The sequence below is a fragment of the Leptodactylus fuscus genome, chromosome 1 (genome assembly GCF_031893055.1).
Source record: "Leptodactylus fuscus isolate aLepFus1 chromosome 1, aLepFus1.hap2, whole genome shotgun sequence".
NCBI classification, from domain to species: Eukaryota; Metazoa; Chordata; class Amphibia; order Anura; family Leptodactylidae; genus Leptodactylus; species Leptodactylus fuscus.
The window spans coordinates 211773547-211791237 of NC_134265.1; the positions used below are offsets into that span (position 1 = coordinate 211773547).

Below are 17691 nucleotides of genomic sequence, written 5' to 3' on the forward strand. Positions count from 1 at the left end.
TCCAGCCTCCCAATACACTGTATAAAATAATAAACGGCACCATTATGAAGAACACTTTGTCCCACAAACATCAAGCTCTCAGATGGTTCTGTGAATGGAAAAATACAAAAAGCTTTGGGGTTTGGAAGGCGGGGAGTCAAAAAATGCCACCAGCAGGAGGGGTTAAAAAAAAACCCTGGGACTAGCATGTTGAATGATGTTGCATCTGCCTGCTGTTGCCTGGCATCAGAGTGCTGCGTGCTAGGTGGCGCATTCGCCCTGGATTCTGCTGTTCGCTATTGACATCCAGGTTTGCCTCCCCCTCCCATTTTCCTCTGTGCTTATTCTGTCTTTCTTGTGACAGGTTAGCTGCAGGCTTCAGCTCCTTGGGTTTGCCAGGCTGGATCAGCCGAATTCCATTTTTAATCTAGAAATTCTCGTGAAATACTCTTCGTCAGCAGGACGATAACGCAAGCATCCTGCGTTTTCCTAGCTATCGCTGGCGGTCCCAGTCATAGATATGGCTTCTGGCATATTCCAGCTTTGTCAATCGGACGATGCTTTATAAAACCAATCACGACGGACGAATTGGAGCAGCATCTAGGAGAAGCATCCTGACAATGAAAGCGCAGGATTAGGAGGAATCGTGGATGGTGTCTATGTACATACCGCATTTACAGACGGCTGCCAATAGACAAAGGATACCGAAAGACATGTTTGAAGGGATTTGACGTGATCGCTGCAGTTGTGTTCAGCCTTCCTTCCTGTCATCCATCGGAATCGGGGAAGAACACAGCGGCCCTGACAGTGGCTTGTTTATTCTCGCTTTTGGCTCAGTTCATCCGCAGCCATAGCGGCTGGTCCTGCCTGCGTCTGACAGGATTCACTTCATCCGCCCTGGTGTTTGTATGGCTTGGCTATATCGAGAGCTTGTCGCCCATATCTAGGCTGCTATGCTTATCGAGAAGGTAATGACAAAAATCAGCATCAGACCATTCCTAAGATATAGCGAGGGTTTTTTTTTTTTTTATTATTCTGACGTCATTTCTATTGTGGGACCTGATACATGAATGTTTTTTATTTTATTTTTCCATTTTCATGTCCTTTTCATCGAACTGGTGTTTTTGGTCCAGGCTCCAGCAGCAGGCTTATTATTCATTTGGTATTCTTTGTCTGCTGTGTTACTATAGAGCTTGTTGTCATCATCACACCTCCCACTTTTTATCTGCACTGTAGTGATAAAGACTGTGGGAGGGAAAAGGGGATGTTCAGTATCCAATGTGAAATGTCACAGAATGTGGCTAGAGGTCGACGATATAGAATATTCTATACATATATATATATATATATATATATATATATATATATACAGTATATGTTACAGAGGTGTTTGGGTGATGGCCATCGCTGCTGCAGGTGTGCCTGTCATGGGAATATGAGAATATATTCTGGAGAATTCTAGGTATTGTTTGTATAGGGTTTGCTTTTCAATAGCTGAGAAGGCACCTGGCCGATTTCCAGACTGATACAGGATCTATATACTAGGCTTCTAAGCAGAGGCCTCACGTCAATTTGTATTCTGGCTTATTCACACATGCAGGTTTTGAAGTTAAGTAAGTGGTATCTGCCCTGCTGGGTGTTTTCAGATGTAGTTTTTAAAGCCGAGCCATAAAGGGAGTCAAAGTACAGAGTATAGGTGCTAATTCTGCTTTTTTTTTCTTCATTAACCCCTTCCCGCCGATGACATTTTTTGATTTTCGTTTTTGACTCCCCTCCTTCTAAACCCCATAACTTTTTTATTTCTCCGCTCCCAGAGCCATATGAGGTCTTAATGTTTGCAAAACAAATTTTTCTTCATGATGCCACCATTAATTATTCTGTATAATGTACTGGGAAGCTGGAAAAAATTCAGAATGGGGTGGATTTGAAGAAAAAATGCATTTCTGAGACTTTCTTACGGGCTTCGGTTTTACGGCGTTCACGGTGCAGCCAAAATTACATGTACCCTGTATTCTGTGTTTCGTTACGGTTCTCGGGATACCAAATTTATATGCTTTTATTTACATTTTAACCCCTTAAAAAAGATCCAAAACTGTGTTAAAAACATTTTTTTCTAAAAGTCGCCATATTCCGACGGCCGTAACTTTTTTATACGTCCGTGTATGGAGATGAAAAAAAAGTCGCCCTAGACTTTTTTTGCGGGCCGGGTGTACTTTTTAGTTCTACCATTTTTGGGAAATGCTATTGCTTTGATTACTTTTTATTCAATTTTTTATCAGAATCAAAACTGTGAAAAAACGGCGGTTTGGCACTTTTGACTATTTTTCCCACTACGGCGTTTACCATACAGGAAAAATATTTTTATAGATTTGCAGAGCGGGCAATTTTGGACACAGAGATACTTAACATGTATGTGTTTCACAGTATTTAACTACTTTTATATGTGTTATAGGGAAAGGGGGATTATTTGAATTTTTAATACTTAAAAAAAAAAAAAATTCTACTTTTAAAATTTTTTTTTTGCATTTATTAGACCCCCTAGGGGGGTCTCGAACCCCAGGGGGTCTGATCACTAATGCAATGCATTACAATGCTAATACATTGCAAAGTACCAGCACTTCAATTGCAGGCTATGTAGTATAGCCTGCTATAGAAGCAATGTAATGAAAAGCCGGGGAGCCTTCACAAGGCCCCCGGCTGTCATAGTAACGTGACGCCGGCCCTGGAGCTTACTCCGAGTGCTGGCGATCACCAGGAAAATGGTGGTGCCCACGCGCCGCTGGAAAAATGGCGCCTCGGTCAGCTTTGACCGAGGTGCCGGAAGAGTTAATGCCTCCGATCGGTCCGGGGACCGATCAGAGACATTAGCGCCGGTTGTCTACTGCGTAAAGCACCATAGTTACACACCCGGCATGCGCCGTACTAGTACGGCGAATGTCGGGAAAAGGTTAATGGTTTTGGCTTCAAAAAACTGCATCTGGTTATGCAAGTTACTCCTCTTTGGTGGAAAAGGGAAACTTACTCCAGCTCCACCTCTTGGAAGGTAGTTCCCTATAGATCAATGTCTGTTTTCTTGAAAAACTAGTGGCATATTCTGGGAATAAAACCAAAGTGGTTCTTCTAAAAGGAAAGAGGAAAGAGGAACCCATCCGTTTTGAGGTTATTGCTTCTCCTCAGTATCAAAAAGAGTAAGGCTAGGTGAGAGGTCATAAGACTTGGGTCACAAGGGGTTTTGGAGCAGGTACACTAATACTGTGTGAGTTTTAAACAGTGCAAAATTAGATTAGACAGTCTTAAATGGCCTCTGATACAAAAATACAAAAGATAATATTCGAACATTCACAAAAAAGTATGTCCAGCAACTGTTGAATAAATGCTATGACTAAGGGACGCAACAACATGTCCCGAAACGCGTAAGCTGATATTTTTCCTCTGTCTTGTTCCTGGAGCATGTAAGAGGTTTCCTTTTTATTTTTTGATAAAGTAAAAGTTATATTTTATTCAATGGTTGCTGGACATACTTTTTTGTGAATGTTCGAGTCTTAAATGGCAGATTTTACATAGTGGCTTAATCTGGTGTACTTTTAGACTGTGTGTAACTTTACACCACTTATTAGTTGTCTTGGTTTTCAACAACATTTTGGCACAATGTCCAATATTTAAGCCCAATTTCTGGTTCATACCGTAGTTTTGCATATCGGGCCCCATCCACTTGCTGTACAACACACACTGTTACAAAGTGTCTACAACACACAGAAAATGAGGAGTAAAGCATGTACACCACTTCTTTGGCGCACATTACACCAAATTCTTGTGCACAGTGGCGTAACTGGGGAATAACAGGACACCATTTAGCGGCTCTTTTTCTTCCCGCCCAATACACAGTATTATTGCCCCTTTATTGTCAGTCGTACATTACACTGTCCCATGTGACAAGCCCCCATATAGTAAGGGTTCCCGTCAAAGGCCTCAACACCATATAGTACAACCACAAAGGTAATTTAGGCCACAACTGCATGGATTACTCCAACAGATGATTTTCAGATAAATATCGTTCTGCCCCTGTTCATGGCAACGTCCACGTAGGGTGAAGTATATTACATCCTGACGCTCTGAATTAAAGGGGCTCTATCAGCAAAATCATGCTGCTAGAGCCCCACATATGCGTGAATAGCCTTTAAAAAGGCTATTCAGGCACCGTAAAAGTTATATTACACTACCCCGCCGTTTTAAAATAATAACCTAAAAAAGAATGTGCTCTACTTACCGAACGTGCACCCTGGGCGGGCATTCAGGGTGTGTCTTCATCTTCATCCCCGCCTCTTCTTCCTCCGATGTCCTCCGAACGGACAGTGATAGCCGGGGCGCATGTGCAGTAGCCGTAGTAGAAGCCGCATGCTACTGCGCATGCGTCCAGGCCGTTTTTTCATATCAGTGTCCGCTCGCGAGCGCTGGAAGAAGACGGGAGCGGAGGACATCGGAGGAAGAAGAGGCGGGGATGAAGATGAAGTCACACCCTGAATGCCCGCCCAGCGTGCACGATCCGTAAGTAGAGCACATTCTTTTTTAGGTTATTTTTTTAAAACGGGGGGGAGGGGGGGTAGTTTAATATAACATTACCGATGCTTGAATAGCCTTTTTAAAGGCTATTCACACATATGTGGGGCTCTAGCAGCATGATTTTGCTGATAGAGCACCTTTAAAATGTGATGTCCAGGATGTTATATGTGATGTTCCCTGGAGGCCAAAGCCAAGACGTCAGTGGACCAGACCGTGGATAGGTTAGTGCAAGTAGCCCATTATCCAGCAGGTAAACGGCTTATTTGAAGAAGAAATAAAAATCCAGGCCTCTCCTTAGGCATATTTATTCATTTTTGCTTCATTGCCTCTATTAGGCCACTTCATAGTGTACATGGACTTATTAGACCAGTCCTGGCCACGTAGAGGCAATGATGCAAATAAACTATTACATATGCAAAAATATATAAATATTCTGGTTAGGCTTTATTCCCAGACTATGACTATAGCACTAAGTTTCAGGAAAATCAAGCATTGATCTGTAAGGAATTACCATCCAAAGATTGGCGCTAAAGCAAGCTCCACATTTCCCCTAAGGAAGACTTATTTGCATCTGCAAGCTGGGAGCTGCCTGTTACTACAGAAAGAGCTTGTATAGGGAAGGCAGAGATGGTTTAGCACTGCCAAACAATGTGAGTAAAAAAAAAATGCAGGTGCATGTTGCTGTGTGCACTTGTTGTATTTAAGGCCTCGTTCACATCTGCGTCGGTAATCCGTTCGGGGGAGTTCGCAAGGGGACCCCCCCACCCAACGGACTACCGAATGCACTGGCAGGCGGTGTGCAGTGAAAGCACACGGACCCCATAGACTATAATAGGGTCTGTGTGCTCTCCGCACAGTGTCCGCATGGAACATGCGGACAAAAGTACTTTTGTGAGCTACTTTCATGTCCACATGATTTGTGCGGGCACCGTGTGGAAAGCACATGGACCCCATTACAGTCTATGGGGTCCATGTACTTTTACTGCACTCTGCTTGCCAGTGCGTTCGGTAGTGCGTTCGGGGGGTCCCCATGTGGACTCCCCAAACGGCTTACCAAATGCAGATGTGAACCAGGCATAAGCTGGTTAAGGAGACATAGTACCCCATCTGAAAACCTGGATGTGTAAAGGTTCGTATACTTAATCCATGACTGGTGCGTTAAAAATATGAATTAAACTGTAGACAAAATAAGGCTAAGGTCCTAGTTTGCAGGAGATATAGTTTTTTGGTTGCAGATTTTGCTGAATTTTTTTGAGCTATAGTCAGGAGTAACTTGAAATGTAATGGAAAATATAAAGACAGCACTTAAATGTTTCAATTCTGTTGAATCCACTCCTGGCTTTGGCTCAAAATCTGCAACCAAAAAATTTGGGGCCATAGCCTGAGGAGAAGGGGGTGGGGGATTTATTAAGACTGGTGTTCAGTATGCCAGTCTTCATGAAATCTCTGACTAGCTCAAGATGTGCTTGAATTATTAAGAAGCCCAAGGCCTCAAGTACTTTTGTAATTTTTAGGTAGCACCCTATTTAAACCCACCTTTTCTGCCACTAAATTGCATACTACGTACCTGGACACCATTAACTCGACCCTTTGGCTTCCTTTTCACCTGCTTCTCCTCTTAGGACCTGTGCACACAGAGTAAACGTGTGCTCATTTTGGCAAAATTCACGTGCAAAGAGTACATGTGTAAAAATAAGACTCCCAATGACTTCAATGACATTTTTTACATGTGTAAAAAAACTCGCCAAAAAAACGCAGTTTTTTTTACGTTTTTTTTTTTTTTGCGCGTTTTTTACACATGTAAAAAATGTCATTGAAGTCAAATTTTTACATGTGTATTCTATACATGTGTATTTTGCCAAAATGAGCGCGCGGTTACTCCGTGTGCACGGGCCCTTACATTGGTAAGGTTGTTCAGGATTTTTTATTTGGTTAGGTTATGACTCGTATTAGGAAGCTGGGCACCCATCCTCTTGTCATATCTGGTTAATTGCATTCTTGACCATTATGTCTGTTTACCTCTATTCTTGTTGATGCATTCATATGAAGGCAGGCGTGCTGAAACGCGCGTCTGGTGAGAGCCAGCGGCCATCCGTGAATCCCTTGTTCCTCCATTCACTCTGTTTCCATGATGGGCAAGAGCTTCATTTTTTGTGGTATACATGCTGCAGCATTTCACCTTTCTTGACAAATACTGTATATCTATATACATGCAATTATTGCTTGTTGCAATTAGCTACCTTAGTGGATAGTTACGTTCACAGTGTATATACTCTCTTTTTTCACTGGTATTTATACAATTGTATGTACATTGTATATGGAGGATCTTATATTTGGAGTTGCATTGTGTTGTTCTGCCGTCCTCTAATTGTATATCTACTGCATCATTTGCATCCTTTTTTGTGCATGATTTTAATTGTGTCAATAAAATTTACAATATTTGATGAATTATGCGTCATGGTCTTCATGACAATTACTTTGAGTGTCTTATTACCTTTTTTCTTTTCATTGGTAATTGTTGCTTTTTGGTATAGACACGTTTGGTTGTAGGACCTATTATTGGGGTTGCACTTTTGTGTTTGACTTCCATTTCCCCCTCTTTAGTGCTATGTTTCTTGCATTGTTGTATATACAATAGTATACTTTTCCTGGGTTGATGCCTTTAGCGTCCAATTTTGTTATTCCCCATTGTATAGTAGGGGTCTCCTACTTCAGAGAATATTACCCTTGTACTGTTTATTACCACGGACTATACACATGTATATTATATCTACTATGTTGTATCCTTCTTTACTGTTTCCTATACAATATTGGACTATTATATTGTGTTTTCACACTATGTATATTTATTTTGTTTTTTTGTAAGATACACTGAGGAAAGTCTATACATGACTGAAACGTTTGTTGTATATATCAGATGTAAATAAATAACACACATTGGAATCTTCAAAAATCTGAGTGCCGGAAATTCTTTTATTGGTTATGGCGGTGAGAAGCCTTTTCCAGGCACCATCTACACTGACTGAGTGACAGTATATTACAGTCAGTACAATTATAGTTATGACTAATATTTTTTTATGTACTACTAATTTTGCAGAAAAATAAGCTATTTAGGGAAAGAAATCAATTGTTTTTGCCTCATCTTCTGAGAGGTGTGACATTTTTCTGTTGACAGACTTGGTTGAGGGCTTTTGTGGGATGTTCTTTTTATTGGTATTGCTTTTGGCTACTCATAACTTTAAATTTAATTTACATGTATTTATGGATGCAGTCAATATGCATTGTTTTGTTGTTGTTGTTTTTTTTAAACATAATTCATTATATGTATAGGACAGAGGCATTGCATGTGTTTTTTTTTTGTTTTTTTTTTTAATTTCCCACTAAGGGACTTGAACTAGCAATCTTTTGATCGCTGGTTCAATTGTATACACTGCAGTAAACATGTGTAGCGGAAGTCAGCCTATGCACATGAATAGGTTGACTTCCTCATTTACGGGATCAAGCAGTTGTGTGGTTCTGGCAGATTGGGGGTTACTAATCAGAGCCCCAGGCTGCCAAAATAAATATCAGAACCCCTTGAACGCGCTGTGAGGGTTTGGGGCGGTGGTCAGTATAAGTGCTGGTCCTGTATGACTGTGGCATCTAAAGGGTTAAAACCTTCAATCAGAGCTTAGACCTGACCGGGTGTGCTGGAGAAGGGTGTTAGCTGTGAGGGTCCATTCACACAGTGGAAAATGGTGAGGTATTTGGGGTGGAATAATCATCCACACTGAAAAAAAGCCTCCCATTGATTTCAATGGGTTCTGCTATTTTTTTTTTTTTTTCACTAGCGAAATAGGCCTAGTCGGTAGGAGGGAATGTCTTCAGGCCGAATCACAAGGCGGATCTGCCTGAAGAATGGGCATGTCGCTTTTTGGTGTAGTTCTGGGGAACTGAGCCTACTTAGCACACAATAGGTCAATTTGATAGATTTGATCAATATCTGTATCGTGATTGAGAAATAGAATTTCTTATTGACTTGAATGCTAATAAATTACGGTTTATATTCTCTGCATTAAAATCTGTGTATAACCCAGATCATGTACATGTACCCTAATGGCACCCTTGGGATAGATTCACACAAGCTTTTGCAAATATCCATTTTTCACAGCTGTTTTTTCACATGGGTGAATTTGTTTTTTATTTCTTGAGAAAAGGCCAAGAGTAGATTTGGCAGAGGGGAGAATTCCTTTTGTTTATATGTATATGTTTCCTTTTGGAGCCAAAAGTCTCAAACACAGAAAATACATCCATAGTCTATAAGGGCCCCTTCACACGGAGTATACGCTTGCTGATTCTGAACATGTAACACGTTCTGAATTAGCGGTGTTAAAACAGATCCCTTTGCTTTCTATGGGAACCGGCATACGTGTGCTCCCCGTAGAAATGAATGAGCTGCTTTTTTCCCTATTGCTTTCAATATTGTATGGCGATGTGAATTGATTCTCATTCTGAGCTTCTGACCGGTCTCTCCAACATACAGATTTTCAGTGGAACATTTGGTGCATATTATTAAATACACTACATTAGGTGTGTTACAGGTGAACATACCTGGGATTTTATATTCTCTGTTAGAATTTGGGATCTCTATCTTGTCAGTGGTCAGTATGTGAGGGCAGGTTTTGCACCTCTTCTGTCCACATGGAAATGTTCTTGTGTTAGTTAGAGGTGACAGAGAGCTGCTAATAATCATATTCCTGAGGTTTGGTGGCTGTCTGTAGCACAGGAGAGCGGGGTCTGGAAATATGGATTTTAGACGGTCATCTTTTTGCAGTAGTGGATGTACAGTAATTTGCGTGTGATTCCTCTCAGCATCTCCAGGTGTGGGTTATATGTGACGACCAGGGGCACCCGATTGTTTTCCTGTTTGATATTGTATTTTAATAACTCTGATCTTGGTATTCTGGTGGCCCTGGTGATTTGGTTTTCAATAGTTCTTGGATGTGCACTTCCCATTGAAGTGAATGGGAAGTACCGGTGTGTACGGCTCGGCATGAGCAGAGCTTGCCGTACACGCCGGCACTTCCCATTCACTTCAATGGGACTGCTCATAGTGAAAGAAGCAGCCCATTCATTTCTATGGGGAGCGCTCGTATGCCGGCTCCCATAGAAATGAATGGAGCTGCTTTATACGCCGCTTATTCTGAACGTGTTTTACGTTCAGGATAAGCTTCAGTATACGTAGTGTGAATGCCCCCTTAGGTAGGTAGGGCGGTCAATTGGTTTCCGATACAGTGATGTTTCAGTTTTGTTGTCCTGTATCTTGATGACTGTGTCTAGGAAGCATATTCACTTACCTCCATCCGTTTTGCATGCTCCCTTGGGGATTCTACTTTCCTGGTACATTAGAGGCTTTGTAAACATGATATGGCGTCCAGATACCAAACATCTAAATCTGCACTCCAAAGCTACATAGCGATCCTTCACATCTGCGCCCTGCTGTGTGCCCATACTGCCCAAATATATGACACTGTTTTATCCAGGATAGCGTACTTAATGTAATTTTTCAGAATAAACTGCTGTTTAGTCACACAGCCGGGCACAAAAGGTAAGGAGCACATATTTAAACAGTTTGGGTTTTGGATGGGATAGCACTTTTGCAGAGCCCTGAAATGCCGATAAAATGGAATCTCCTGACATGTAACCACCCCCCCCCCTTTCCCATTTTGAAAACTACACCCATGAAAGAATGTATCCAAAAGTATAGCGAGCATTTTTAACCCCCACGTGTGACAATCATTTATTTTCCAGAAATGAATGAATGGTGGAAATGACAATTTTTCCTGGAATATCTCATTTCAGTTTGCAATATCTTGTGCTCAGCTTGTTTCTGAAACGAACCCTACAAAATCTGTTGTGCTTGGGATACTTGCTTAACAGTTTTTGGAATGTTTGTCTCTGCTGACAAAAGCTGGGTACAACATATCGGGCACTGAAATGAATCTCTGGAGCAATTTTCATTTTTCATTATCAGCAGACGAGCATTCGTTTCTGAAAATGAAATTAATGCAACGCTCAAAAGTTAAAAAAACATTTGCTACTTCATTTGATGATAAATCCCTTCAGTGATGTAGTTTCCAAAATGTCTTGTCTCTGCCGATTCCACTTAAATGGCAATTCAGTGGCTTTGCAAAAGTGGCATGGCGTCCAAAATACGAACTGTGTTCCAAAATGCAAAATAGCTCTCCTTCACTTTTGTGCCCAAACAGAAGTTTAAACCCACATATGATGTAAGTTCAGTATGTTATCGTAGGTACAACTACATCATACATGTGGGCATAAACTGTTGTTTTGGCACAAAGCAGGGTGCAGATGTGAAGGAGCACTATGCGCTTTAAGAGCACAGATTTAGATTCTTGTTTTTTGGATGCTATGTCATGTTTGCAGAGACCCTAAAATTGTCCTTACAAAATGGGGGCACTTCTTGTGGAATTCCAGTTTACTGGCACCTCCAGGGCTCTACAATAACATGGTCACCTTTGCGGGTTTCTTTAGGGGCACTTCAACTGTGACATAGCACCTGAGAACTATTCCAGCAAAATCTACACTCCAAAAGTCAAATAGTGCTCATTCCATTCCAAGTCCCCCATGTAACTGTGCAGCAGGTTATGACCACGTATGGGGTATTGCCATGTTCATAAGCAATTGTTTAACAAATTGGGGGGGGGGGGGGTTCTCATTTAACCCCTTGTGAAAGTGAAAACTTTGGGGATAAAGTAATGTTTTAGTATTTTTTCATTTACACATCCCAATATGGCTGTGGGTGTCAAAATGCTCATTTTACCCCTTGATAAATTCGGTGAGGCTTGTAGTTTCTAAATTGTGTCACTTTTGGAGAGTTTGCTAATGAGACATGGCACTGGAAAACAAGTTTAGAAAAATCTGCTTTTCAAATGCCTAGTGGTGCGCTTTCCCTTTCACATACTTTATTGTCCTCAAACATCCACAAGTGGGGTATTTTCATGCTCGGGAAAAATTGCATAACAAACTGCATAACAAACTTTAAGTCCTTTTAAATGACTTAAAGGGGTTTTCTCTTCGTACCGTTTCAGCAATTTGCCTGCTGTCTCTTCTCACTTCCTGTATTTCTCCCCCTACCAGCTTGTTGAAGGGGACACTATGAAGTATCCTAATACTTATGCAGATCAGATAATATGCACATGCTTGTAGAGAAAGGCTGAGTGTTATCTGTGTGTTTACATGGAGAGATAATGGACAGGGCTTTATCAGCAAATAGGTCACTGAACTTTTAGATCAATTCTCTTCCAGTCATCAAAACTTGGTTCACTGACTGCACACAAACTAGAAGATTAAATAATAACTTAAAACTTCACTTTTAATAGATAAAATTAAAAACTTCCTAAATAAAAACAGTAATAAAGTCACACTTAAAGAGGTCTCTATACGTGTCCAGACCTCCAGACGAACAGCTATCATATACACATACAACTTGGGAGTTGGAGCAGCTACAGATAGTGAGAAATTGCTAACACTATTCCCTCTCTCCCTATAGTATTCAGTATGCCCACCAGCTCAATTTGAACGTCCGAGCAATTTTGTGTGTGCCCACCTTTGGCAAAAGGAAAGCCCCCAGACCACCTATCCCGAGGCTACTGGCCTAATGCCACACCAACGGTATTCAGTGATCTAAGGTGTCTCTCCTGGGCAGCACCAGACTTGACATAAAGGCTGTAAGTGGATATACACTAAATACTGTTCTATTGGCAAAAACGCTATCCCAACATGTTTCTTCTATACAAGAGTATAGTGACTCCAAGTGACCTTTTTACTCTATTTAGGAAGTTTTTAATTTTATCTATTAAGAGTGAAGTTTTAAGTTATTATTTAATCTTCTAGTTTATGTGCAGCCAGTGAACCAGGCTTTATCAGTAAAGTGCAATTAACTGAACTGATTGTGCTGGGGCATAGCTGTAGATAACAGTGACAGCAGTCAGTGATGTCGCTTGTCCTATCACACAGATCCGTGGTTCTAGAAACGCTGTGTAAAGAATGGTAGAAATAAGTACACATAGCAAGAAAACAAAGCAGCATTTCTAAAGCAATATCTTTAGGAAAAGTCTTCAATATACATAAGCTAGTAGTATAGATAGGATCCTTGAGATGGGTATATTCCTTTAAATTTAGGGCTAAATTAGCCCGTCCTCCCTCTGAGCAGCAGATACATCACTTGACTTATGACCAGATAAGTCAAGGGATGTGTCAAAAATAATGAATAAAGTAAGATAGTGGACAAACAAAGCAGTTTTGCTGAAGCAATATATTTAGGAAAAGTCTTACATTCACATTAGCAAACAGTATAGATAGGATCCTTGTGATGGGACAACCCCTTTAACTTTTAATAAATAGAATTAAAACTAGGGCAATGGACGGCCCCTAACAATGTTGTTATCAAAATGAAGGTGTGTGTAACAAACACACCTGGTGTCTGCTATAGATTGTTATGCAAACACCAGGATAAGGAGTGACAGAGAGATTATATATTCTAGTGTTCCAATTAAAGACTGCAGTTTCAAATAGTGAATGGGTAAGGAAGAAATTCCCTATTTAACTGCCACTAGATGTTATGCAGGAACTAGATATTATAACCCCTAGTTGCAGCTCAAATGCTAAATACCTGTGGATATATAGTAAAAAAAACCCACATCACACTAATGCCAGGTGGCTACAGGCACTGTAGATGTCCGTGCCTTAGATGTACTACAGGTGCTAATGCTAAACACTGTGATAGCGGCTCAAGGTTTAAATAACTGTTGATAAGTTGTTACAAAAACCACAAAACTATTGCCATAAAGCTACAGGCACTCTAAGTATCTGTGCCTATAGCCACTAGTAGCTCAGCAACAGTTATAGCATCAGCAACCCAAATACTAAGCTGCACTAGGACTCTGAACACTTCTAAAGGTGGGGAGTGAAATTTCCCCAAGGTGGGACTATTAAAGGATTATCTTATCTTATCTTTAATATCACCACCCCAGTGTATTGACAGGTCTGGCATCTAATAAGCGTCTGAACACGTTTCAGGAGACCAATATGATATACACCCCCCAGAAAAGATAAAGATGTGCAGTTAAAGAGGACCTTTCACCATTTTGCCCACAGGCAGTTCTATATACTGCCGGAAAGCTGACAGTGCGCTGAGTTCAGCGCACTGTCGGCTTTCCCGATCTGTTCCCCCGGGTGAAGAGCTTACGGTCTGGTACCGTAGCTCTTCTATGGTCAGAAGGGCGTTTCTGACAGTTAGCCAGAGACGTCCTTCTTCACAGCACAGCCAATCGCGCTGTACTGTAGAGCCGGGAGGAACGCCCCCTCCCTCTGCTCGCAGTACTCGTCCGTAGACGAGCATTATCAGGGAGGGAGGGGGCGTTCCTCCCGGCTCTCACAGCACAGCGCAATTGGCTGTGCTGTGAAGAAGGACGTCTCTGGCTGTCAGAAACGCCCTTCTGACCATAGAAGAGCTACGGTATCGGGACCGTAAGCTCTTCACACCGGGCACAGATCGGGAAAGCCGACAGTGCGCTGAACTCAGCGCACTGTCAGCTTTCCGGCAGTATACAGAACTGCCTGTGGGCAAAATGGTGAAAGGTCCTCTTTAAAACCGCAGTTCACGAGGCCCTGATGGTGGGTCTCGCTACTTCATAGAGGCCGACCTTATTCATTTAAAGTGAAAGCTAAAAAAACCAAAGCCCATAAGAAAGTCCCACAAACAGATTTTTCACCAAATCTTTTTTTCTCATTCAGATTTTTTTCCAGCTTCCTAGTACCTCATACACAATACTAAATGGTACTATTTCAATGTACAAATTGCCCTGCAAACATTAAATCCTCGTGACTCTGATCGGAAAAATTAAAAAGATATGGAGTTTGAAAAAAAAAACAAAACCTAAAAATGCTCTTTTTAGCTGTATATTACCAGCTGTGCAGTAAGGCTCCGTTCCGACGGAGTAACGCACTGTGCATTCAGACACATATACACGTGTCAGAGTGTGAGCGCTCAAAACAGATCTCGTTCACTTCAATGTGTGCCGCCTCACGCGCGCTACACATTGAAATCAATGGGTTAAAAAGCCTCCCATTGATTTCAATGTGTAGCGCCTGTAAGCCGGCACACATTGAAGTGAATAGGATCTGTTTTGAGCGCACACAATATGACACGTGTATATGTGTCTGAATGCGTGGCGCGTTACTCCGTCGGAACGGAGCCTAACAGCGAAACAGCAGATAGACTATAATGGGGTCCTTGTATTTTCCGCATGAGTCATGCAGAGAGGAAAGTAGTTCATGAAGTACTTCTCTCTACATTTCTCTTCGCATGACTCATGCACAGAAAACACAAACCCGATTATAGTCTATGGGGTCTGTGTGCTTCCATAAGCTCACCGCTTGTCAATGCGTTTGGTATTCCGTTTAGGGGGGTTGCCAAGCAGACTCCCCGAACGCAGATGTGAACCGGGCCTCATAAATCAAAATGATACATGTTTATGTGCAGAAAAGTTACTATGTTTCCTTTAAAAAACTTGTTCTTTTAAAAATTCCAGATGTGTGGTATTCACGGAAACATTTTACAATGCAGAGTGCAGGCGTAATGGACACTGTGGAAAGTAGTATCTTGAGTCTTTCCTAATGCCCTAATTGGCACAAACCCTGCACCTTTTCTGCAGATTCTGTTTATTTTCCTTTGGTGGAAAATGTCTGCCATACAGCCAGCTGACAGATTCTGGATCAATGCTCATAGGAACAGTAACAGATGAATAAAGTAAAAGAAATATTTCTTCCTTGAACTTTAGGAAGGGAGCCTGGTTTCCACATTGTTTATAAATCACAAAGGCATTGTACATTGCCAGTTGTAGCAGGTACAGGAACATTTTTATTTTATACCAGTATCCTGATTTGTACAAGAACAGAAATAGCCTAGGAATCTGGTCATTGAAGTCAGCTGTGCCCATAAATTTGTTATAGTTCACCACGCACGTTTTTCTGCCTGCATGTTTCTGGGGGTAACTGCTACTGGGACTGTTGTGTCCGCATAAATGATGCTGTGTAGGAAGATATTTCTCTTGTCTGAGAACTGCTAACAATAAAATAAAGAGCTATTCAGACAGGGGGACTCTTCCCGTTTCAGTTTCGTAATTACAAGGCTTTCTGGAAAGCCTTTCTGATTGGTTCTTAATGTTCCACAACTAACTGTTCCCTCCATGTAAAGATGCTTTAAATTTGTTATACTTTTGTATGTCTTAATTGCAGGGCTGGCATCAGCACCTGGGAAAGTGCCGCAGCCCCAAGATCCTGAGGCAGCCCACTGGGCTGCTAGGTGCTTACTAGGATTCAGCCGATCTTGAGATTTCAAGATTGATTTTAAAATCCGATTTCCGATCATTTTCCAGCCGAAAAAAATTTGCTTGATCGCCGATCGAATCCGATCTTTTCCGATCCCGATCCGCAACCCTAGTCAATGCTTCTCTGTGGGAAAAGTCACTTTTAGGGTTGAGCCGATCTTGAGATAACCTCCGATCTCAATCCCACTGGAAAAGATCGGATCGGCATTCCGATCGCGATCGTGAAATTTACTCGATCACCAATCGGAATCCGATCTTTTTCGATCCCGATTGCTGAACCCTAGTGCTGACTGTTTATTCTTTTACCTGCTCCATAACCTCCCATCGGACCTCAGTCATGCCACAGTCATCCAAGGGGTTCCGCCATGTTGCCTGCCCCCTTCCTCCCGGCACCCCTGCAGGTATAATCTGCAGCCCGGGGTCTGCCCAGTAACCCCAGGCTGCCTGGATCTCCCCCCTGTTACCTGATTGAGCCTGCCGGGACCTCAGGAAGTCTGCCTGTGCTTCTAAGGCTGACTTTCTCTATAGACTGCAAGACACAAGCATGCTGTGTCTTGCAGTCTATAGTACTGAACCAGTGATCAAAGCATCCTAAAGGGACATATGAAATTAAAAAAAAAGTGAAAAAAAGTGTATGAAAAATTATAAAATCCCTTTTTCTATAGAAAATGCATTATAGTAAAAAAATAACAAAAACCCTAAATATGAATAAAAACAATACATATTTGGTATCACCACGTCTGTAACAACCTGTACAATAAAACTGAAATAATATTTAACGTATGCGGTGAACGTCGGAGGAAAAAAAAAACAAAAAAAACACCGGAAGTAATTTTTTTCACCTTTCAAAATAGGCTATACAAAGTGATCAAAAAGTATTATGTACTCTAAAATAGTACCAATAAAAAGCACAAGTTGTCCCGAAAAAAATAAGCCCCCAACCAACACTGTCATCTGAAAAATAAAAGGGTTACGCATCTCAGAAGATGGCGATGCAAAAATCATTGAATTATGTCCCCAAATGGGTTTTTGTTGTGCAGAATTACTAACACATAAAAAAAACAATATAAATGAGGTATCGCCTTAATTGTACTGACCTGCAGAATAAAGGTAACATGTTACTTATGCTGTATGATGAACAATTTAAAAAGTAAAACGCAATGTCAGAATTTTTTTAATTTTTTTTTTTTAAATCCAACAAGAAAGAGTTAATAAAATGTATTCAATAAGTTGTAGGCACCAAAAAATGGTGTCATTACAAAATGCATGTCAACCCACAAACATATGGCTACATCACCAGAAAAATTAAGAAAATAAAGACAAACCCCCCAAATTGCCAAATCATTACAACACAACTTGCTGCGGCAGGAAGGGAATGTATAAGCTGTGTGAGTGTATATTAGTGGACCTCCCAGATTTAGAGCTTACGAGGGAAAATATACCAGAAATGACCCCCAAAGTCCCCCCCCCTCAATAATAGAAACTACTGGGGATATAGAAGGGAATTTGGTTTTCCCAATGTACTCCGCATAGTTTACAAATTCACATAACACCGATATCTCCAACCCCGGGGCATAGAACGGAAAAACCAACAATGTGCTGAATTCAGTGCACTCTCTGCTTTCTACTGGTATATAAAACCACATGTGGCCGAGGACATGAAAGGTCCTCTTTAAATGGGGTGATACAGTCCTATGAAAAAGTTTGGGCACCCCTATTAATCTTAATCATTTTTAGTTCTAAATATTTTGGTGTTTGC

At 41.3% G+C, this 17691-nt stretch overlaps 1 protein-coding gene across 1 annotated transcript in view; it reads left to right on the top strand.

The window, feature by feature from the left end:
- The first annotated feature begins 238 nt into the window (after positions 1-238).
- ADGRL3 (adhesion G protein-coupled receptor L3) overlaps positions 239-17691 on the top strand; it is an 877296-nt gene continuing 859843 nt past the window's right edge. The window contains exon 1 of the mRNA XM_075282777.1: positions 239-947. The gene's annotated coding sequence lies outside the window, so the exon portion shown is untranslated. The remainder of the gene's footprint in view (positions 948-17691) is intronic.